Source organism: Podarcis pityusensis, assembly GCF_964106645.2.
Source record: "Podarcis pityusensis genome assembly, chromosome: 1".
Lineage (NCBI taxonomy): Eukaryota > Metazoa > Chordata > Lepidosauria > Squamata > Lacertidae > Podarcis > Podarcis pityusensis.
In genome coordinates this window covers 65,079,686-65,095,449 of record NC_138028.1, presented here as the reverse complement: position 1 = coordinate 65,095,449, position 15,764 = coordinate 65,079,686, and the positions used below count along the sequence as shown (strand labels likewise).

General features: G+C 38.8%; 1 protein-coding gene across 4 annotated transcripts in view; it reads right to left on the bottom strand.

The window, feature by feature from the left end:
* Positions 1–15,764, bottom strand: part of ELP4 (elongator acetyltransferase complex subunit 4) — a 149,791-nt gene that overhangs the window by 113,986 nt on the left and 20,041 nt on the right. The window lies entirely within an intron of this gene.

The following is a 15,764-nucleotide window of genomic DNA, read 5'->3' as shown; positions in this document are numbered from 1 at the left end:
ATGCAGTGATTAGTAAGAAACAGCATGGATTTGTCAAGAATAAATCCTACTAGCTAGACTAATCTGATCTCTCTTTTTTATTGGGTTACTTAGTAGACTATGGGAAGCCTGTCAATATAATTTCTAATGATTTCAGCAAGCCATTTGACAATGTCCCCTTTTATATTCAGTTTGGAAAGTAATTAAATGTGGGCCACATAATAATACCATCATGTAGATTTACAGCTGGTTGGAACACTATACTCAAAGAGTGCTCATTAATAGTTTTTCATCAAACTGCAAGGAAATTTTGAGAGGACTACCTTCGGGTTGGACCAGGTGCTCTTCAATATTTTCATCAGCGACTTAGATAAAGGGGTGGAGAGAACCTTTATCAGATTTGAAAAACACACAAAAAACACACAAAAATAGGAAGGATAGCTAATACTTCAGGACTGAAATTCAAGATCTTGATAGGAAACTAGGCTGGAATTCAGTTGAGACAAATGTAAAGCTGCATTCAGGCAAATATAAAATGCACAAGAATAAGATGGGAGATACTTGGATTGGCAGTAGTATCCATGAAAAGGGTCTGTCAAGCTGAACATGAATCAACAGAGTGCTATGGTTGCAAAAAAAAAACCACACAAAAAACCTTAAGCAATTTTAGGCTGCATTAATTAGCCTATTATATATTTTAGAAATCAGTTTACCAGTTTGGTAGGTATTAGGCCAACTCTAAAAAAAATTGAACCAAGTTTTGTATGATCAAGTAGTAGATTTTTGTCTATGTTTGGATACAATTGGACGCCATTTTCAATCAAGATGGCATTCTCAAGCAATACCAGGCACAAAGCTGCTAGTAGAACCATAGTAACCAAAATCACAGGAAGTAATAATTCCATTTGATTCTGATCTCATATGAATAACTGTGTCCAGTTTGGGGTGATGCACCTTGAAGATATATTATAGACAGGGGTTGGCCAGGTTGGCCCCTGCCAAGGGCGCAGGCTTGGGGGGGGGCCACAAAAATCATGCCTCTCCACTCTGAGGAGGAAGGCAGACGGACAGACAGAGACAGACAGACAAGAAGAAGAAGAGGAGGAGGAGGAGGAGCAAAGTAGACCTGACCCAACCATGATGACTGCAAAGGAAGTCACTGGTGGAGCAGGAAAGGTAACAAAAAACAAACTTTTGAGTTTCTGGTTCATAGTCTCTCCTGGCTTTGGAGGCACCAATACATCTCCTTGCCAAGAGCACAAGAGTTGGATGGCGCCGATACAACTCCTTGCCAAGGGTACAAAGAAGCCTAGGTACGCCTGTGATAAGAGACAAAATGATATGGGTTCAGGGGAGGACAACAAAGCCTGTCAGAGGTATGGAAAACAAGTCTTCTGTGGAAAGGTTGAAATAACTGGATATTCTTTGAATGCAGGGAAGATGAGAGCAGACATGCTAGCATTCTACAAATGCCTCAAGAACTAACACAAATAAGAGAACAAAGTTTTGTTCTCTGCTACCCCAGAGGGCAGGACTAGATCTATTCTGTTTAAGTTTTATTAGAGTAGGTTTCAGTTGAACATTAGGAAAAATGTTAAAATGTTAAGAGAAGTTTGACAAGGGAACCAATTACCTGGAAATGGGCTGTCCTCACTGGAGGTCTTCAAGCAGAGGCTAGAAAGTCATGTGTTGGGGGTGCTCTAGATATGGATTTTCTGCTTTGAGCAGGGACATGAATTAGCTGGCCTACAAAGCCCATTCCAATTCTAAAGCCATTTATCATTTATTTATAGTGACACTTAATTCCAGGGATGGTGAACTATGGGCACATGGGCTGGGGTTGGCCTCCCACAAGAATATTTTTTGCTCCTGCATTACATCAGAGACATTTGCAGTGGCAAAAGTAATCCAAACCACGTGTAAGTCGCATGCCTTCTTCCCTGATTCTGAGAGAAAGAGAAAGGTAAGCATAGGACGGGAGCTAGATTACATTATGGAATGAATTGAAAAAAAAGTTTAAAGGATCCTTTCCTAAAAACCCAGAAGCTTACCTTCTGGGTATAGTAAGGACAGAAGTCCTCCCAAAACAAGCGAGTCTATTGATGTATGCGACCACAGCTGTGCAGATTTTACTTGCACAAAAGTGGAGAACAGATGCGGGTCCAACAAAAGAGGAGTGGCATCATAAAATGCTGGAATACTCGGAACTAGCAGGTATGACTAATAGAATAAGAAACAGATAAAAAAACTTAATGAGGATCGGATGTTATATATAGAATATATGAAAAATTATTATAATAAGACAGTCAATCTAGCAGAACAAGAAGATGCGGATAGGTTGGGAATAGAGAGGAAACCAGGGAAGGAGTGGAAGGGAAGTACATGAAAAGAAGTTTTCATCCCCCCCCCCCCTTTTCTCTCTCTCTCTTTCTCTCTCTCTCTCTCTCTCTCTCTCTCACACACACACACACACACACACAAACACACACATTGAATGCAACAGTTGTTGTACTAATGTTGATATACCAATGAAGAACTGTAATAGAAAAGCAAATAAAAGCAACAACAACAACAACAATAAGATTACATTATGGAGGCTGCAGGGCAGCAAGTGTGGGTTGTTCCTTGATATTTACTCCTGAAGCTTTTCTCAGAAATGAGTATTGCCACAAGGCAGCAAAGGTTTAGGATCAGAGTTTTCCTTATCCTAGATGAGCTACCTTCCCAGGTTCACGAGCCCCTCATTTCCCTCTACAGCACATGACCATTGGACCCACTATTTGTCTTGTGCGCTCAATCCACCAGAGCCTGTCATCACATGCATGGGAAGTCCCAGCAGTTCAAAGCCAATTATTAGGGGAAAGTGCTAAAAGCAGAGAAATGCCATACAATAAGAATCTGCCAGGATTAAACCAGATGCATTTATTTGTTTGGATTTTCTCCTTTTACTTTTATTTCAAGCATGCCAAGGCATCAAATTTAAAGAACCCATTCATTCACAAACGACAAGACAATTCAATCCTGATCTAAAACTGAAAAATTGCCAATGATCCCATTTACCTGCTATCCTTTGACTCAAGTCAAACTCACCCTCAGACACATACAAACCTGTTACACAAAATGGGTTTATCATGCAAAAGGGACGTGGGTGGCGTTGCAAAACACATCTCATACTATATTCGAGTATGTAATAACTTACGCAAAGTTCTCTAATGTAGACATTTTACAGCTGAATGTACACACATTCCTATGTTGTGGAGCCATATAAATAAACATTTAAAATATTATCTTAATGCCTGTTGAATGTTAAAATTTTATAACCTTGGGGAAGGTGGATCAATCTATCGATTTTGGTTTTTCTAAGTTCCTCATTTTTTTCAATGTGTTCTCTTTCCACATCACTTTGAGTTTCTTAAATCCCCCCACAAAATCATATACATTTATGTACACATTTCTCCTACTATCACATTTTTGTACATTTTGCCTAATATAATTAAAAACATTTTTGCCAACAGTTCCCCCCATACGCATATTTGCACATTGTTTTCACTAATATTTCTGAGAAGTGTGAATTCCAAAAGATAACTGTGTTTCAGTTCACATACTGAAATAAGTCTGAAATAAGTTTGCATTTCTCTCTGATTCCCACCTTGGGGAATTAAAAAAAGGTAAAAGATGCATATGTGTTTTATAAATAAATACTAACACGTCAGAAAAGTTAGTACAAATGTAGCAATAAATGATTTGTGGTGGTGACTGTAACATTTGCATTTGCTTTTTAGACCAGTGACTGCAGTGGAAATGTAGATACCAACTTGACAGGACTGATTTATTTATTTATTTTTGGCCTAGTTACATAGGTATTCTACCAATTGGGAGCTAACTTGCTAATCAGCTGAAAAGATTGCAAGGATATTGCAGCTGACCAAGTGTTGTAGTAATAGACATCTCAGTCTGTTATGTGCATGAGATAATGTGTTGAATGTTTTTTTAATACTAGGGCCTACCTAATGGATCTGGCATCCTATTTCTATGGCATGAGTTGCCAGAGTGCAATTAGCATGCTAGAGTGTACCTTTGCAAGACACCCAATCTCAATTTTGATGCAGTGACCCAGAAGCAGAGGGGGATCACGACTCAGAATACCAAACACAGGCTAAATGAGAGCTGGTGTGGAGCAACAGCTAAGAAACTGAGCTGCAAATAAGAAAGTTCCTAGTTCAAATCTAGCCTCTGCCACTTAGTCCCGCATCTGCAATACAGGGAGAATAGTGATCTAGCTTAAAGAAATACTAAGGATTATAACAAAATAAATCTGAAATGCTTTGAATGCTCTGAAGTGGCATATCATGTTTAAAACAATCATTATTTTAAAAAAGTTTACTCCCTGAGTATATATGTTAGTCAGAATAGTAGCCAGACACTCTGTTAATATTCCAATAGTCTGGCTTAAAGATACTTTATTAAGTGTTGTGTCTCTATAAATCAAATTGACTTAATTGTCAAGGAACAGTGTACACTCCTTGCTTACCTCTGCTGAGATTTTTGATCATTAGGACAATAGTGAGTAAGCAAATTATGTCCCCTTCTTGCTATCCACTGCCATCTGTTAGACAAATCTAAAAGAACTTCTTTCTGCTACATCAACTACTGACATTCCTCTCCCTGTAGCCTGTACAGCAGCCTTCCCCAACCTGGTGCCCTCCAAATGTTTCAGACTCCAACTTCCAATAACCCAAACTAGAACTACCTCTCTAAGGGCAGCTGAGTGATCCAACTTCCTTCTTTCTACAGTAAAGTTACCAGATTTTTTCCAATGAATCCAGGGAGACTTTTCAACCCCCTACTAAATAGATGGATTTTGTCAGGGGACTGATTTGTAAATCCGGGGACTGTCCCCGGGAAACAGGGATGTCTGGTAACCTTATTCTACAGTAAGACAAACTATAGGAATTCAAAAGTCAATTTATAAAAATAAAGTTAAATCGTTTTCTTACCAGGTTCTATTATAAGCCTACAGAATAATCACCCAACAATAGTTCACATTAAGCAAGTTAGTTTTTTTAAAACAGAAATTGGTATTGTAGGTTGCCATCCTAGAAGTTTCTTCCCTCGTTTCAAACTGAATTTGTAATTATCTGTAAGAGTCTTGGAACAGATCCAAGGTTTAAATATAGAATTCATGATTCCCACTCTTCAAGCAGACTTGAGTACAATAAGAATTATAATCAAGAGGCATGAGATGTCCTCAAGGAAGTGATTCTACTGAAGTTCACTCACCATTTATCTCATTAGAACAAATCGTAACATTGTTACTAAGATAAGTTACAGAAGTTGAGCTAGAGTTCTTCCTAATTAAGGGACAGGAGATTCAACAAAAGACAAATGGCAGTGTGAGAAGTAGATGTGGGTAAAAATGCTTTGAATAGTATGATCGAGTGCCTGCCCAAAAGCAGATCAACCCTCTTCCAAGGCTGCCATTTGCAGACCCGCAGTTAATACATATAATTAAAGGGCTGTATCCAACACAGTTGTCCCATTCACACAAGGTCTTCCACTTGCACAATGGAATTTCCCCTCCCCCTTCTCCACTGTGTGCCTCCCCATCTGTTTTGGGTTTCCCCAAACCCTCTGGAGTGGACTTGAAGGGGTGTGGGGAGAAAAGAGGGAAGGGTTCTATTGCACAAGTTCTATTGCACAAGTGGAAGTCTTTGCACAAATGGGATGATTTTGTTAGCTACAGCCCATTTTGTTCGGATTGATTTTTCATCATCATATTTACAGAAAACAAACACAGGTGATTACATTTTTTATGTTGTCTTTTCCATGGTCTCAGAAATGTATCTAATCTCATGAAGGCTAAACAGTGGCGTAGCGTGGTTTGTCAGCACCCGGGGCAAGGCAAGTAATTTGCGCCCCCTAACCCGTGGATTTGCGCCCCCTAACCCTAACCCCCAGAAGTTGCGCCCGGTGCGGCCGGCCCCCCCTGCATCCCCCACGCTACGCCACTGAGGCTAAAATGTAGCTAGATATATATTTAGTGAACAGCTAGATAAATAACCAATAAATAATTAAATAACATTATAAGGCCTTTTAAATGTGTTTGCGGCAGTGGGGTTACTGATTTGCTGCCAGTCAGTATAGACAACAACCTAGATGCACCAATATTCTGACTCAGCACATAAGGAAGCTTCCTGTGTCCTTGGCAGATATATATTTGCACCCAAGACTCAACCTATGTGCAGAGAATCCAATACTGACTTTTAAGTAAAATTTGCCTCACAAAAATTACCCTTCCATGAGAAGAAAATGCATTGAGAAGCAGGGGAAACAGAGTTGTGCTCACTAGTTTTGCCCTCTGCCTTGTCATTCTTATTACCCTCAGCTCATGGAGGTGACTGTGTGTAGTGGGGAGCCTTCTCATGTAACTGTGGTGGCTCCATGAACATTTTTTGCCTCTGTGTTTTTTTTTTTTTGGCTCTGTTGCCCCCCTTGTTTTCTTTACATGGAATGGTAACACCTGAAAGGACCAGTGACTTTATTTATCATGTTTATCCATCAAATTTCTACCTAAAATCTTCATAGCGATATAGACAAATATAAATGCTATATTAGCGCTAACCAACAGTAGGAAAAAACGTTTTTAAAGACCCATTTTGTAAGCTCTTGGGTGAATAAAAAATGATTCTCTACATTCAGATTCCTACATTACACTAGCCTGACAAACTTCCCTGGGCAGTTAACTCCAAAGCCATGACGACACCACAGAGAAGACCCCACTTTGAGTCCCCCAAAGTTTTATTGCATGCAGTGACATGACCCAGAGCAAAGAAAGTCTTTGAAAAATGTTTGCTGGTCTTTGCTGACCAGAAAAATGAATTACTAGAAGGCAAGATGGTTTTAGAATAGGGAAATAATAAGGAAAGAAGATGCTTTTTAAACCAATCTTTGGGGTAATTTATGGGAAGCTTTTTCTGAGAGGAAACTCCATTAGCACAGTGAAACTTACTTCTTAATAAACAAGTATAAAACAGAATGATAGAATGACACTAATCTGGAAGTAAAAATAGAATTGATTTTTTAAATCTCAGCATCTATAAGCAAAGTTGTTTTTATTATTTGGTTAAGCTAATTGTAATATAGCTCATTGTTTCAAATATTAAAATAAGCTACTTAAATTTTTTTTAAGGCAAATGTTATGTAAATGTTTTTGCAGCTATAATCCAATTTAAATTACTTTCCCAGGTGTTGTATTCAATAAAACTGCCGTCCGTTTTCTCTGTAACACCTGCAACACTTTAATTGACATAAAGATAACGGTATGCTATATACAAAAACAATTCAGTGCAGCCATAGGCCATTGTTCTGGAAGAGATTATCATTAGTATAAATCCCATGTAAGCAGTCACTTAACTCACTAAGCTTCTCATTGTTTTATATTCTGCCTCTTACAATGAGGGGCACACCTGCTGCTGCAATGACTGCCTCACACTGTAGCAGAGGTGACCAAATGTCCTAGGCTGCACATTAAAATCTTGTGGCTGAGAGCCAGAAGAAACACTTTAATGTGGTCTCTCCTTAAACAGCATTCTCCCCCTTGTTTTTACCAGTAGCACTTTTTAAGAATTCCCAAATGTTTTTCTTGTTACAACACGGAAACAATGCAGATCATTATTTGATCTGTGCTGCAGACATATGAGAAAGCAAGTATGCGGTTGCCTCACAGGGTGATGTTTGAGGAACATACAATTGAGGTATGTCCATTAAATGACTTCCTCCAAATATTTTGCAAATACTTAAGACACCCCCAATCCCAATTCGTGTGTGTAACAGAGGTATGTCAGAGTCTATAAATGCAAATTAATGCAGTCAACAATGTATGACTATAGCATCCCAGTGTCACTAGCCTGATGATGGTGAAGGAGCAGAGAAAGAAAATGTCAATTACAGTCCTCATCAGAAATAAACTGTCGATGCTAATAAGTAAATATGCCTAATTTGAAACAAAATTGTGAAGTTGCAATTAAAAACATGTAATCTGTACACATTAAAAATAGCTCCTCTAAGATATATGTCAGTTTAGCATAGTGGCTATGGAGTATCAGATCAGAAACGGACAGATTCATACTTAAAACTTCACTCAGCTATGTAGCTCACTGGTGCACTTGGGCCAATCCCCCTACTTCAAAACGGGGTCCTGGAGGGGACAATGTATATATACCACCCTGAGCAACTTGTAGGAAGTGTGGGGCTTCAGTGTAATAAATAAATGACTACTCACAGTACCTTGAATTTTGAAAGGATTTAAAAACAACAACAAACAAACAAACCTAAATCTCTACATTGGGAAGGTAAAATGTTTGGACAAAATTTACAAAATGTTTCCCTCTTGTATCCGGAAAATTAACAAGTAACTTTAAGAGACTCTTTAAAGTATCTAATAGCTATTTAATGATAGGTAAATCTATTCAATTAGGTTGTTGTTATAAAAATGATTCGCGGTGCCCCCCCCCCACAAGCATCCTCAGAGCTCAAGAGAGCCCTGATTCTCCCTCCTCCTCACTTACAACTGCATATGTACAGACGTAAGCATGCTCTACCAGCGGTTCTCAACCTGTGGGTCCCTAGATGTTGTTGGACTACAACTCCCATCATCCCTGAGCTCTGTTTCCCTCTTGTATCCGGAAAATTAACAAGTAACTTTAAGAGACTCTTTAAAGTATCTAATAGCTATTTAATGATAGGCAAATCTATTCAATTAGGTTGTTGTTATAAAAATGATTCACGGTGCCCCCCCCCCAAGGATCCTCAGAGCTCGAGAGCCCTGATTCTCCCTCCTCACTTACAACTGCATGTGTACAGACGTAAGCATGCTCTACCAGCGGTTCTCAACATCCCTAGATGTTGTTGGACTACAACTCCCATCATCCCTGAGCTCTGGCCTTGCTAGCTAGGGGTGATGGGAGTTGTAGTTCAACAACATCTGGGGACCCACAGGTTGAGAAAGGCTGTGACAGTCCAGAGGACTTGATGCCTCCCTCCTCTTCACTCCCAGGTTCATGTACACAGAAACAAATAATGCACTGGAATAGTGTAGGGGACAGGACGCCAGTACATATTTTTCAAAACCACTGCAGTGTAAGCATGTCAGGGCTACTGGATGGGAGGTGTGGGGAAATCTGTTCTCCATACCAGCCCATCATACACCTGCAACCTGGCTCATCCCATGTGAGAGAAGGGAGAAACAGACTGTAACCTGCATGCAGGCACTGCACCTGCACTAGATAGACCATCCCATTTGATTTTAATACTTTAAAAACCCTGATTTCCTCACATTAACTGGTTTTATGGGAGATTTGTAAACAAAAGGAACAGGGGAAAGGGGAGGGAGAGATAGTTTAATGTAGTTAAAATGATATGTGCTTTCACAGCTTCCCTTCACAGGAATGGTTTCTTCTCCAGTACAACTAAATATCTTGCTTTTCTACATCAGAATGCATCTTCCTCATATCTGTTAGGAATTTCTGTTCCTTATGTCAACTGCTACATTGTTCTTCCTACTTTGATAGATGCACTAAACAAAATCAGGTTCTAATAGTTTGACCTCTCTCTCTTCTTCTGTTCTCTAGGGCATAATAAAACCCAAGCCACAGTCCTACAACAGTTAATGAAGCTTAACCTTACACCCTCTTAATTACCAATGCATCACACTAACTACAGGCATCATACTTCTCTCTAAGCTATTTTACAATGCTGGAGAAGTACTACTGTGCTATTATTTAGAGACATAATTCATGCTGTATGTGAAATCCCTCTTAAATGAACTTCTTTGATCCTTTCATTTTTTTAAAAAAATGAATTTTAAATATTATCTATTATGTTCTAATAATCATTTGCAGTTTTGTTGCTGCTATGATTAAGAACACATTAAAAAGTGTATGAGTCTAAATTGATTCCTGTTTGAAGTGATATTTACATAGTAATTTTTCAAAGATACATAAATAAGTGTTGTTCCTTAAACTTAGGACATTGGAAAAAAGGCAATTAGGAAAGGAACTACTTCAAAGTATATTATGTATAGTAACAACAATTTTTTTAAAAAAAATAGGAATATATTTTCCTGGACAAAGTCAAGCCCTATTTTTAATTAATATAAACAAGTGATTGTATAGTTAATTTCTTCAAATGAGACTTGGTCCTATTCTTTTTTATTTATTTAAACCAACTGAAGCCAACAGAATCTAAATTCAAATCTTTGTATTAACTACAAAAATTCTAACAGCTAAATGATAAATGAGGAACAGTATTTTTTATTATTTCATTTCATTTCACTTTATGTTGCATACCAGATTTCTATATTGCTACACACAAGGTGGTTTACAAGCTGAAGAAACAACAAAATATGCAGCAAAGATCACACATTTTATAACAATCTGATCCAATATGAAAAGCATAATAAAAGAATGACTTCTAACTGACTTTGAGTAAGTGGTCTAAGTCAAATCTATTATTTTCTATATTTAAACTACTAAAATTTTTAGTATATAATAAAATATATATGAAAGGACAATCCCGTTATTCTACTCTTTCACTATTCTCCTAGATAGATCAGGAGAATCTCAATGACACAGTATGAGTAAAATAGAATAAAGAGCATTAGCACAATAAGAACAACACACAGGGATTTATTCAGTGAAAAACCAAACACACCCATGTATGGATAATTTTTTAAATAAAGGCTCTATATTCACAAATGTTCATTTTCAAAATGATGTTGGATATTTAAAACACATATACATTTAGCGCAAATGTAAATGTCCCTCTGAAATTTAAACCACTTGGGGGAAACGGTTTGACATTAAGGAATAGAAGGCTGAAGACAGATGGCATACTTTTGCATGCACATAAAATATCAGAAAGTGAGTTAAGGTTACCATCATATATACTCACAGCAAACTCAGGTGTTTGCCTAATACTCAGATTTTAACCTATTCATTCACTGTAGTCTAACTTTTATGGCATCCAAAATCCCTGTAACTCGAGATGGCCTCATTCTTCTTTACAAAGGTGGCTGGTCATGGACACTGCTTCTACTATGTCCATCTTTGTCAGAATATTAAAGAACTTCTTTGAAAATGCGCATTGTGCAGCACTATCCAGATTTAAAATGTGCTAAGCTACAATACCCATATTTATGAATAATGTGGGGATGATTTACTCTCTAGTGCTAGAAGGGTTGCACAAAGTGATCTGAACTATATACAGTGGTACCTCGGGTTACATACGCTTCAGGTTACATACACTTCAGGTTACACACTCTGCTAACCGAGAAATAGTGCTTCAGGTTAAGAACTTTGCTTCAGGATAAGAACAGAAATCAGGCTCCGGCGGCGCGGCAGCAGCAGGAGGCCCCATTAGCTAAAGTGGTGCTTCAGGTTAAGAACAGTTTCAGGTTAAGTATGGACCTCCGGAACGAATTAAGTACTTAACCCGAGGTACCACTGTATAGGCTCCGTAGCTCTTTTTTTCGGGGGGGGGGGGGAGGGCAAGAAGAAAATGTTCATTTTAGTTGATAATATAAGTTTGATTGGTAATAGCAGAACTTGCTTCATTCCGTGCATGCTTTCAAAATGTTACATAACTGAATCTGATAAACTCTGGCTACCATAAAAGTTAGACTACAGTGGATGAATAGGAAAACCCTGAGCATTAGTTAAACACACATAAGTCAAGTCTGTCTGCTCTTCCAGAAAATGCTTACCAAATTAGCGTTGCCATACATCTGGATTTTTCCAGACATATTCCTGGAATACTGCAGTCGGCAGCAGTGTCCGTGCGGAAATAGGAAAAATCCAGACGCATCGCAGCCCACGTTGGCAGTGCCATTTTTGCATAAAAATAGCATTTATTTCTTTTTGCATTTTTTTGCCCAAAAAAGCTTAACAACTTTTCTGTCTGGATTTTCACTGTTTGAAATATGGCAACCCTATAAATGCTTTAAGTTTTAAAAATGAGGACCCATGCAGAGGTAATGCTTCTGAGGATTAGAGGAATTGGGAATAGGATGCAGGGCCACACTTTCTTTCCCTCCTCTTTCACACACCAATTCTCACTACCTTCAACTAGCTGCTTTGTCTGTCTGCTGTTAAAACTAAGAATATTACCAAGCTTCCATTTGGAAGCATTACTGGTAGCATCTCCAGAATGTAAAACAACAACACCTTAAACAATTCTTCCTTACAATTATATCAATTGTAAGTAAATGCTTTCCATAGCTTGCAGAAAACTAGAGGTGGAAATAACAATCACAACATTATCAAATTCAGGAAACTAAAACAAAACAAAACACCATTTTGCTTCAGTCACCTCAAATCCTTAATTATACAAGCATTCTAGTTAAAATAATAATAATTAAAGACTGTTAACATGATTTTAAACCACTATGATAGTCATTCAGCACAGAGGTTTAACAGATTATAATATTTCTGAAAGAGTATTTTAAATAGTGTGGAAAAAACCAATGGTAGCTAATACAACAGCATTCAAAATAATAAAGGCCCACACCGGTTAAGAGTTATAAAAATGGACCACATTAAATCTGTACTGTACTGGACTGTACTGGTTTCCTGTATTCCCCCTCAGCTGCTCTTCCATGCACAAGGGGACTGAAAGCTTTAATTTTTAAATAAACTAAACTTTACAATTACATTCATAGTTGGGAAACTCTTGTGTCTTTCAATGGTGGTTGGTTCAAACAAATGAGGATTAGAACCACTGTTTGATCCTGGATTGTTTACATTAAACATTGTTAGAATAAATAATAGTTTCCCAAGTTTCGATGTAACCGGAAATGGTGGTTAGTTCAGAGTTTCACTGCTTTCAGTCTCCTTCACACATGCATTAAGTAGAAGAGGGTACTGTTTATTTGTGCAGTTTGTTCACAAAACACTAAAGCATAGCTTGTTATATCTGAACTGGGCCAAAGTTTGATCTAGGCAAATGAAAGAAAGGAAAAGAAAACCATGGATTTGAAGGAGCTGAAAAAAGGAGAAGGCGACTTAAAATGGATTTTGATGAATAAGCTAAAATGAACGAAAAATATCTCTTCCATGGCCACTAAGACCTGGTGACTAATGTCTGGGACCAGGAGTCAGATTCATTTTCACAGGATGACAGAGATGAGGACTCTAAAACTGAAGGTGAAGGACATGCAGGACCAGCCCCAGAAGTGCTGCTATCAGATGAACCTGTGGAGCCAGTGCCCACCCCCAAGAATGTGGTATTACTTGTCAAGGAGGGGGTCACTTTCCTGAGTCCTCCCTCCAAGTCTACTCAAAAGAGGTCCTTCTGAATTCACTGGGGGGTTACTCCTAGGTAAGTGGAATAATGATTGCAATCTTAGTAAAATTCTTGGCTGGAGATGCATTCTCACTGGAAGACAGGCTAGGCTGATAGCATTTGGCTACGAACACTAAATGAGCTTCATGGCTGAGCAGAAGTTAAAGGGTGAAGGACCCCTGACAGTTAAGTCCAGTCACGAACGACTCTGGGGTTATGGTGCTCATCTCACTTTACTGGCTAAGGGAGCCAACGTTTGTGTGCAGACAGTTTTTGGGTCATGTGGCCAGTATGACTAAGCCGCTTCTGGTGAAACCAGAGCAGCGCACAGAAACACCGTTTGCCTTCCCATCCGAGCGGTACCCATTTATCTACTTGCACTTTGACATGCTTTTGAACTGCTAGGTTGGCAGGAGCTGGGACCAAGTAACGGGAGCTCACCCCGTCGCGGGGATTCGAGCCACTGACCTTCCGATTGGCAAGCCCTAGGCTCAATGGTTTAGACCACAGTGCCACTGGCATCCCTCTGAGCAGAGGTTAAATGGACCCAAAAACCAATGAAACCAATAACACTGAAGCACACTGCTAACCTTCACTTGTTAGAATGAAAATGAGTCCCACTTACAACTCATCACATGTATCTTCCTAAGCACACTTTCTGGATTCTACAAAATACTGAAGAATAATTCTGCATGACACTGTAATCAGGTCACATAAAGATTTGGTTTAGTTTTTACTTTATAATTTATTATGTTCTAGTATGCAGCAGTACAGCTGTCTGTTAGAAAGATGAAGTGACTGAAGAGAAATGTTTTAAATATCCTGTTTAAAACCCCCTGTATATTGTTCTATAGGATTTTTGCAGGGGTGTAATTTTTCAACAATGTTACATCTTAATGCTGACTTCCTGAAGAAGCTTTGACTACAATAGGCATGAATGTGTTTTCAAAGGATGATGGATAAATTGCTGGGTGGTAATATAATATATCTTAGGCAGCTGATGGGGCTTTTTTATGTTCTACGTGTCTTTTAGTTACACAGTTTTAACATAATTATGGTCTATAAAACCATCTCTTCCCTCTCCTAGAACCAGCAATATTTGTCTTGGTTATAGGATCAAGAAACTCCCAATCACATATCATAAAATTAAAACAGGTCAATTCAAAAATTTCTACAGTGAATCATATGTATAAATTGTCTTAGCTTGTTGTTAGTCACCCATATACTGGATTAGTTGCAAACTGATGATATGCTGTTAAGGAGCAATGGTTTATTGGGATGGAGTGACAGTAAGTAACATTGGAACATTTCCAAACCTACTGTCTAATAAAACCCAGATTATTGAGATAAGGGTAGATCAAACCAAAAGCCCATCTCATTCTTTTCTTATAGTGGGAAGCCAGATGCCTATGGGAAGTCCATATGCAGGTTATGAGCACAACACAGCTCTCCTGACTGTGTTTCCCAGCAACTTGTATTTGGAGACTTAAAACCTCTGATACCACCAGCTTGACCACAGCCATGGAAAGAGTTATCTTCTGTGAAAGATCATAGCATAACAGATGAAATCAACCCTTAATGTGCTCAATGAATGTCTGATACACATGTCACTGTAAACAGAAATTCCAGTAAACCTTTCCCTCTTTTGTTCATGTTTAAGAGTATTAATTCAAGAAAAAAGCCTAATGAGGACACAAAAGTGAAGGTGAATTTACATTTTATAACAGATATTCAACAAAACATTTCCCTCTCAACAGGGCAACCCTACAATTAGGCAGAGAGATGTAGGAGCCTCAGGCCATAGATGTGAGGGTGGAAGGAATGGGAATGAGAATGAAGTGTTGTAGGTCAGAGCTGTGTCTGCTATGAAGTCTGCCATACACTCCATGCGTTAGTCTGCTGTCCTTAGGTGTAGTAGAGCACAGTGACCCATTATCAGTGTTTAAGTATGATTCAGCTGCCAGTCTGATCATCTTCTGTATGTTGAATCTACTAGGGCACCATCTTATCCTTTACCTCAAACAACGAAAGATCACAGCTGGGACCTGCCTCTCAGACTTTCTGGATGCAGCGCTGGGGTTGTTAGATCCAGACCTTCCCCTATTTTCCTCCTAGCTGCTAGTCTCAATCTCCACTGAGGTAAAGCTTCCCAGCTCTGATCCTCTATATTCTCTTCTTTCTCATTTTTCCTCTTTCTCTTCCTCCTTGTTCCCTTTTTCCAAGCCTTCACCTCTTGCTTCCTTACTCTGCCTCCTCCAGCCTTTTCTCTGCTTTGCTAATCTATCTACTGACTCATTATTCTATGGCCTCTTTGAGACTTGTGTCCGCTGCACAGCTAGCTGCCACGTTATCTTTTAGCCAGAAGTACTCCCCAGTGAGGGCTGGACCATCAAGAAGGCTGATCGCCGAAGAATTGATGCTTTTGAATTATGGTGCTGGAGGAGACT